The sequence below is a fragment of the Psammomys obesus genome, unplaced genomic scaffold (genome assembly GCF_907164565.1).
Source record: "Psammomys obesus unplaced genomic scaffold, mPsaObe1.curated_primary_1811, whole genome shotgun sequence".
Lineage (NCBI taxonomy): Eukaryota > Metazoa > Chordata > Mammalia > Rodentia > Muridae > Psammomys > Psammomys obesus.
In genome coordinates this window covers 13,779,323-13,787,854 of record NW_026592732.1, presented here as the reverse complement: position 1 = coordinate 13,787,854, position 8,532 = coordinate 13,779,323, and the positions used below count along the sequence as shown (strand labels likewise).

At 39.4% G+C, this 8,532-nt stretch overlaps 1 pseudogene; it reads left to right on the top strand.

Annotated features, from left to right (window-relative positions):
* Positions 1 to 1,617: 1,617 nt before the first annotated feature.
* The window catches only part of LOC129682903 (60S ribosomal protein L19-like), a 150,820-nt pseudogene continuing 143,905 nt past the window's right edge, over positions 1,618 to 8,532 (top strand).

Below are 8,532 nucleotides of genomic sequence, written 5' to 3'. Positions count from 1 at the left end.
TGGATCTTGAGGAAGCACTATTCTTAATTGTCTGAGAAAGCACCAGATTGATTTCCACAGTGGTTGTGTAAGTTTACATTCCCACCATCAATGGAGGAGGGTTCTCTTTTCTCCACAACCTCTCCAGCATGTGCTGTCACTTGAATTTTTAACCTTTGCCATTCTGATGGGTGTAAGGTGAAATCTCAGGGTCATTTTGATTTGCATCTCTCTGATGGCTAAAGGTGTTGAGCATCTCTTTAGGTGCTTCTTTGCCACTCGATATTCCTCTACAGAGAATTCTCTGTTTAGCTCCATACCCCATTTTTTAATTGGATTTGCTTGGTTTATTGCTTTTTAACTTCTTGGGTTCTTTATATATTCTGGACATTGGCCCTCTCTCATATGTAGGGTTGGTGAAGATCCTTTCCCAGTCTGTAGGCTGTCGTTTTGTTATGATGACAATGCCTTCTGCTTTACAGAAGCTTTTCAGTTTCATGAGGTCCCATTTATCAATTGTTGCTTTTAGAACCTGTGCTATTGGTGTTCTGTTCAGGACGTTGTGTCCTGTGCCAATGAATTCTAGTCTCTTCCCCACTTTCTCTTCTAACCGATTTAGTGTATCCGGTTTTATGTTTTGGTCTTTGATCCACTTGGACTTTTGTTTTGTGCAGCATGATAAATATGGATCTATTTTCATTTTTCTGCATGTGGAAATCCAGTTGGACCAGCACCATTTTTTGAAGATGCTGTCTTTTTTCCATAGAATGATTTGGCTTCTTTGTCGAAAATCAAGTGTGTGGGTTTAATTCTGGGTCTTCTATTCGGTCCCATCGATCCTCCTTTCTGTTTCTATGCCAATACCATGCAGTTTTTATTACTATTTCTCTGTAGTACAGGTTAAGATCAGGGACGGAGATACCTCCAGATAATGTGTTGTACAGTATCATTTTGGAAATTCTGGGTTTTTTTGTTTCTCCATATTGTTAGTATTTTGAAACACAGCCCGCTCCTGGGTTACCCAGCAACTTATGATGTCATCATGTGTCACCAGCCAGGTGGCCACACCTGGAAGGCATGGTTACCTTGCCCCTTACATGGCTAACCCTGACACATGGTCTCTCTCTTACACCCTCTTTCTCTTACTCTCTCTCACTCTTACACTCTCTTACTCTCCTCTCTCTCTCTTTTTCATTCTCTCTCTCTCTCTTGGTGCCCCTTCCCTTTTCTCTCTCTCTCCCCATGTCCTGCTCCCCCCTCCCTCCTAATAAACTTCTTGCAGAGAATATCGGTTGACACCAGCCTCATTTTTTAATAAATAATAACAGTGGCCCCTTGATTTTTAACATTGGTGCATTGGCTAGGATTGGGCTCTCCTAGCAAAGCTAGGAGCCCTTTCGGATCTCAGACAGGACAGTTACAACTGATTTTCTCTGCTCTATGCCCAAAAACCAAGCCCCAGCATAAAGCATCAGCTTGCTCTGGTGCGCGGACCCCCTGGGGCCATGGCGAGCAGCTGCACTGCTCTCTCTGTCCTCTCTGATTTCATGGACTGCTTCTGCTCTCCCCAGGCTTGAGTCCCTGTCCTGCGGCAGGTGGCCACACTGCAATCCGGCACCCTGGCCGGGGCTGAGAGTCATGGCTATGCAGTCCAGCTCCGGCCACAGTGGCTCCAGCAGGAGCAAAGGCCAGCCCCGCCCTGGCTTGGATCTCTGTGCTGACTACAGTGGCACTGTTGGTAAGAGGGTAAGTGCTCTACCTGGGTCCCCCGGGAAGAGGTGAGCCAAAAGGGACCATATGTATTTGCTATTCTGGCGCCAAGCCTGGGAGATTCAAGCTGCGCTAAAATCAACGTTAAAGGCTTGGCACACTGTTTTGGGTAGGACAGTAACCAGCACAATCGGGAAACTTTTAAATTTCCCGCGGTATCCCCGGCAGGCACCATATTGGTCCTGGGAGAAAGTCTGTGTAACTATAACTCAACCACTGACTTAACATGGCGCATGGCCATTTTTGGTTCAGGCAAACAGGCCCCGCCTCCTGCACACCCTGCCGGTCAGCCTTCTCTCCATGCTCTTCCCCCTCCCCCACCAAGCTGCAGAGCCTGCTACTGCCTGCTCTGTCTTGCTATGTGTGCCCCCTCCCCCCCAGCTGCTTTCCTTTCACTTCTAGCCCAGTTTCGCTTCTAGCCCCATGCTTTCTTCTAGGAGGCTGTTTCCAAGCTTAAAAAACAGAACAAAAACAAAAAAACAAAACAAAAAAAAAACAAAAACTTTTCTCCCTGATTTCTGTATACACTTTTATTTAATGCTATATATAATCTTCTCATTGGGTTTACATTTATAAGTCTTAATTATAATTAACTGTTTATCTTATCTTTTAGACTAGGCCACAACAACGAGCCTCATTTCAAGTTGGTATGGATTTTCATAAAAATTCAAAGTTACATTTTACTGTCTTATAATTCAACCCTGCTTCAAAATAAATTTTATATAATAATAAAATTTTAAAGTTATAAATATCTATTCAAATTAAGTTGGTTTAAAATATAAGACTGTTACTATCTCGTATATGTTGCTCAAATATAATTTTAAAATTGCTTTATACTATTCTGCTCAGGGGTTCATTATTACTTACAAGTTGTTTACCAATATTCTAAATTAAGCTCTATTAATTTTAGAGGTATTTATGTTAAAACTTGGTCAATTTAATGCATCTCTACTATCAAAAGGTTAAAATATGCTTGGTTAATTTTAAAATTGTTTTATACTGTCCTGCTAAATTGTTGGTTTTAAACTTATAGCTCAAGGGTTCGTTATAATGTACAAATTGTTTACCAATATTCTAAATTAAGATCTATTAATTTAAAAATATATTTATATTAAAACTGGGTCAATTTACTATATCTCTACTATCAAAATATAAGCTTGGTCTTGTTCTCTAAAAATGATGTTATTAATCTGTAGTATAGCCTTAGACTATTATAAGCTATAAACTTTTATATATTAAATAATACAAAAACTCTGTGCTCTCAATTTAATAAATTATATTCATCACTTTTAAGGTTCTAACTTAGCAAGGACAAAACCTCAAGTCCTGGTTGATATTTACTGGTTAACAAATGCAAGTTAATAGTCATTTCATAAGATACATATTTATAGTTCTATAGATGCAAACATGGTCTCACTGCAATTTTTAATAAACAGCTGAGGATTGTTGTTGAGTCACCATATAGGAGTTGGTAAAAATAGTGAGCTGTTCCGAAGGGCTCTAGACCTAGCTGTGTTCCAAAGACAGATTGAATACAAAGCCTTCTGTAAATATTGTCAGTAATTGAGTAAATAAATGTCCCCCAGGTAGACAGAAGTTCCCATGTACAAGCATCATCAATCCAAACCTTCTATTCCTGTTTGCTCTCCCAAAAGTTTTCAATGTATACCTGCAGGATTTTCTCCATAACCTACTCAACTTTATCTTTTGCCTATATATGTGTTTCAGTGTCCTGTCAGACACAGATGTTTCCTATAGCCACAACAGAGCCAAAGCAGCTACAGGTGTTCAACTCTGACCTCACAGACTTCCAACAAGCTGCAGGTTTTCAAATATGACCTCACAGACCTCCAACAAGCTAGACTTGCACCTTCCCTCCCAGCCATGGATATTCTTGCATACCCTGGAAAGTGTGAAAACAGCCTATTCTTTCTGGACTTGGCCAACATTTCAGCCTTTTGACCTCCCTACAGCACCCCCAGTGTCAGCAGGAAGTAGCTAGAAGAGAATCTATACCCGTTATTCACTTGTTGTTAACAAAAGGTTAAAATGGTGTGCTTCCGAAGCTGCTGGTGTTCTGCAAAAAAGGCAAAAGGTTTGCATAGTCAAAAGTCTGTTCCGCCAGATGACATTTTCAAATACAGTCAAGCGGATGCTGGTCCCACTGCTGACATGCCAAAGCTGGCTGCTGGCAAGCTGGCCTCTGGAAGTCAAAATGCTCCCAAGCAGGCTTGTCCTCTGTGCCCAGCCTTGGAGGTTCAACCAGCATAAGAGCTGCAGACACTTCCAGCCTTCTAGCTCGTTGGCCTGACGAAGGACAAATGGCTCCTTGACTTTGCAACCTCCACAGCTCTCACCCAGCACTGAGCAGAATGAGGTCCCATGGACATATTGCCAACTTCTGTGTTGGGAGACTTCAGGTGTCTTCCCAGTTCTCTTCACAAGCAGGAGACCAGGCCTTAAGCCTAAATCCTAGAGCTACTATTTTTAGGCCTAGACACAGTCCAGACTCAAGAAACAGGCCTAAATGAAACCTTTTACCATCGTTTAGTTAAAGGACAATAAATGTTCACAGCAGTCTCAACCATGTCTCATGGTAAATAACTAAATACAAAGGTCCCTCTCAAAAGACATATTTGAGAGATATCTTAAGGTTAATAAATACAAGTTATACATATTTGAGAGTCTTAAAAAGTGTCTTAAGGTTGGTAAACTAAGTTATACACATATGAGAGTCTAAAAATGTGTCTTAAGGTTGATAATGCAACTTATAAATGTTTGAGGGTCTAAAAAATGTTTTAAGGTTGGTAAATGCAAGTTATAAAGGTCACAAGGTTTAAGGTGATTTAAGGTATCTTAAATAGGTAAAAAGGCTTAATATTTCCTCCTGTTGTTTGCTACTGTTGTATTGACTGTCCAGAGTTTTAACCTTTATTAATAGGGCTCTAATTTATTAATCTGACTCTGATACAAACAACAACAACAAAAACACATTCCACTATGCCACATACTATTATGGTTCTAAACTCAAGATTGTAAGTCTCCATAATATGTATGCTTATACTAAAAGTTAAGATCAAGTGAGTTTCCTTTTTACTTCATAAAAGCCTTTTGCCTTTTCAGAGCTCATGTTAAAAAATACTTATGCTATTAATACAAATATGTATGTTTATTGCCTTTTTCTACAATGTATAATTGTAATACTAACATATCTAAAGTTTTATCTCCTTCTTATAACTCCAAAGTTAGATCATTAGGAAATACTTAGGTGTTCGAGGACCTAACCCTTTAAAATCCACAACATAAAGAAAATCATTTTGTAAGTTACTTAGAACAAAACCTGCCTCAGAGAAGATGCTGTATGCCTTGAGATTGTTTGTTTATTTGTTTGTTTCTTTGTAGATGGAGTCTCACTGTGCAGCTTTGGCTGTCTTAAAACTCACTACATAGATCAGGTTGTCCTAAAACTTATATAGATCTGCCTGCCTCTGCCTCCTGAGGGCAGGAATTAAATGCATGCACCACATGCCCAGCTAAGCCATATTTTTAATTTCAAGGAAAAAGTTGAAAATAAGGCAAAATGCCCCCTAAATCTAAAAATACTCAGGCATTTTCATTAAACCTTTTTTTTAAATATTGATTTCTGTGTACTCCAACTTCAGATGTCCTTTTAAGTTAATTGAAGCAATCAAAAGAAACATGGGTTTTCATAAAACACACTGCACCAAAAGGCACAAGCACACAACTGCTATCTTCTCAAATGTATCCAGAACATCTGCCAGAAGGAAGATACTTCCTTATTCCAGTTCGTGTTCCCATTTAAGTAAGATAAAGTCATTCCTAGAAAATAAATGGACTTTGACTAGTTCTGAAGCTTCCCAGAGATATAATGAATTAGAACATCCCAAATATATAACTAAAGAACTTTAATATTCACCTCTCCCTCCAGGAGTACTTATGGAAAAACAGACAGGTGTGTAAGCAACACTGGTCCATTAAAGAAATTGTTGGTAAACATGACTTGCATAATTTTGAAGGTAAGTCATCATTTTTCAATGTTTTTAGTTGATGTGGTGAAAGTGATGGAGAAGAGTGGGCCTAGTTTTTTGTATGTTTGTTTTTGTTTTGTTTTATTTTCCTAATGCTGTGATGAATACCATGATCAAAATAACTTGAAGAAGAAAGGTTTAATTACATCTTACAAGTGAGAGTTGAACACCAAGGGAAGCTAGGGCAGGAATTCCTAGCAGGAACCCTGAGACAGGCACTGAAACAGGGCCTACTAAGGAAGGTTTTATATTGGCTAGCTTACCTACCCTGGAATACACAGCTGCGTTTCATATATAGATAAGGTCTACCTGCCCGAGGATGGGACTGCTTGCTCACAGTGAGATTGGCCCTACTACATCAATCATCAGTCAAAAAATGCCTCATAGACATCTTCATTAGACCAATCTGGTGATGACAGTACCTCAACTGAAAGTGTTTCCAAGTATGTCTAGGTTTGTTTTAAGTTGACAAAAACTTAATAGCACAGTTCAGAACACATTGTTCAATAACTACATTCTGTGGTTACAGACACTTCCCTTTGGCCTTTAATTTCTTTATTGAGTACAACAACAACTTGAAACCCTTAGCTTTATGACCTGTATCTGCTTGGTGGTATTATGTCTAGGCAAGACTATTTTTTCACAAAAGCTATTTAAAAAGAGTCCTGGAAATCCTACTAAAATTATAAAAATCAGAGATTTGGGGATATAAAAATATTTTTTTTTACATATAAAATACCAAAGCTGTGTGTCTTCATACTTTCCCCTCAGTTCTTTGAGGACTTGCTGATATAAACTACCTAAAATCCTGTCGCGTTCTCCTTTGTATCTCAAATACTGAGAATGATCTCAGAATTCCAATACTGACTTTATGTTAGCCTCATAAATGACAGTATATCTCAGAGATAGAATCAGGCTGGTACTGCAGTCCTACATAGAATTCCTTAGAAAAATTGTAAATAAAATGTTTATCTGAAGATGTTTAAAAATACCAGTTTAGAAATTTTACTCTATTGAAGACAGAGCGCTCCTTTGAAATCATTTTATCTTATGATTTTGAGGTATGAAAAATTGAAAAAGAAAAGGAGGTTATAAAAAGAAAAGATAGAACCTAAATATTTATTCTAACCAGTATGTTTCTACTCATAACAAAGCTCATGAAGGAGACATTACATGTTTTCTTTCCAGTACATAATGAGCACCCGGAATGTAAGCTGATGTGAGCACTGTGTGTCAGACATGGCTATACTCTGTTGATTTTACGGCTAGTGAAATAAAATGTTAATGACTTCAAGACAGCTAACATCTTTTCTCAAACACGCCACGTGTGCCATGTATAGTTGCAGGTGAGTTTTGCTTTCAGTACGATTTGGCAATCTGTGGGGAAGGGGGCACTAACGAACCAAACAATTCAGAAAGAGCTATGCTGGTTCTGATAAGACTCCTGACACTCAGTACATTTGCTCAGTTGCATTGGTCAACATATTAGTGCACCATTTTCAGCTCTGTGAGAGCGCCCGGTGGCGGCCTTGCGGGGGGATGCTCCACAAAAACCAGCAGAAAACAAAGGTGAACATCACAGATGGCCATCGCATTTCCAGAACATGGGGGTGGGACACTACTGACCTGTAGACCATCATAGCTTCAGAGAACTAGTGAGTGATATAGTCTGAAGAACTGGTGTCACACAGAGGCACACCAATGAAAAAACATAGTTGAAAAGACTGAATTTTCTAAGAAAAAAAAGTTTCAAATATTTCAGAGGGAAAGAGTTTGGTGTTCACATGACAGAAAATGATGACTTAATACTCAGAAGTTATTCTGCATTGTAGCATCCTAATGCTCAGCTTTCTCTATGAACACCATCTTTTAAAGTTCAGACCTATTAAATATAGTTCTCTCCTAATATGCGCTTGTAGGACTCCAAGACTGGTATTCCCATGCCAGACTCATTTACAATGGTTTCTTTCTCAGCCTAGCATGAATCTTCATCACCAACCCCCTCAGGGGGTTTGATGCCCTTTGATGCCCTTTGGGGAGCCAAGGAAGTCCTGAGTGAATGTGTAAGAAGATGAAGTCTGAACTAAATGTCTATTATATACAAGAACCAACCCCACAGACTCATGAGTATTGACAAAGCTTTCCTTAGGTCAGGCTCAGTGATTGGCATTGCCTCTTCTGGTACATGCGGTGATGTTGACAATGTACAGAAATCATGGCCTGCTACTTCCTTCTCCCAGTTATTTATAGCCTGAGACTGCTCCTGTATAAAGACCTCTCACCCCTCCTAATTGTTCTCCTGTGCCACACATATTAAACACTGAGATTTGAGTTGGGTAGCCGATCCACTCACTCCATCAGAGTGGGCTTATCCCACATGATTCCTGCTTTTCTAGAGACGTGTGTGTCTGTGTCTCTTTAATTCTTTGTTGCTCCAGTCAGATTGACAAAACAAAGCATGTATGATACAACTGTGCCGTACAAGTGGCCACCTCCAGAAGGTGTGCAGTGAATAGAGGAAGGCTCCTAGCATTAACAAATGCTGTCCTTTCTCTTGCTCACCCTTATTTCCTTGTCTTCACACTTATATTTCCCATGTCTTTTGTAGCTGTTGATGTCCCTTGACACAGTGTTAATTCCACATGTTCTTCCTTTTCTCTAGTGCTGGTTCTATCTTGTGTATTTTAACACACCCATCGGCAACCTTCAGGACCCAATTAGCACATCTACTCTC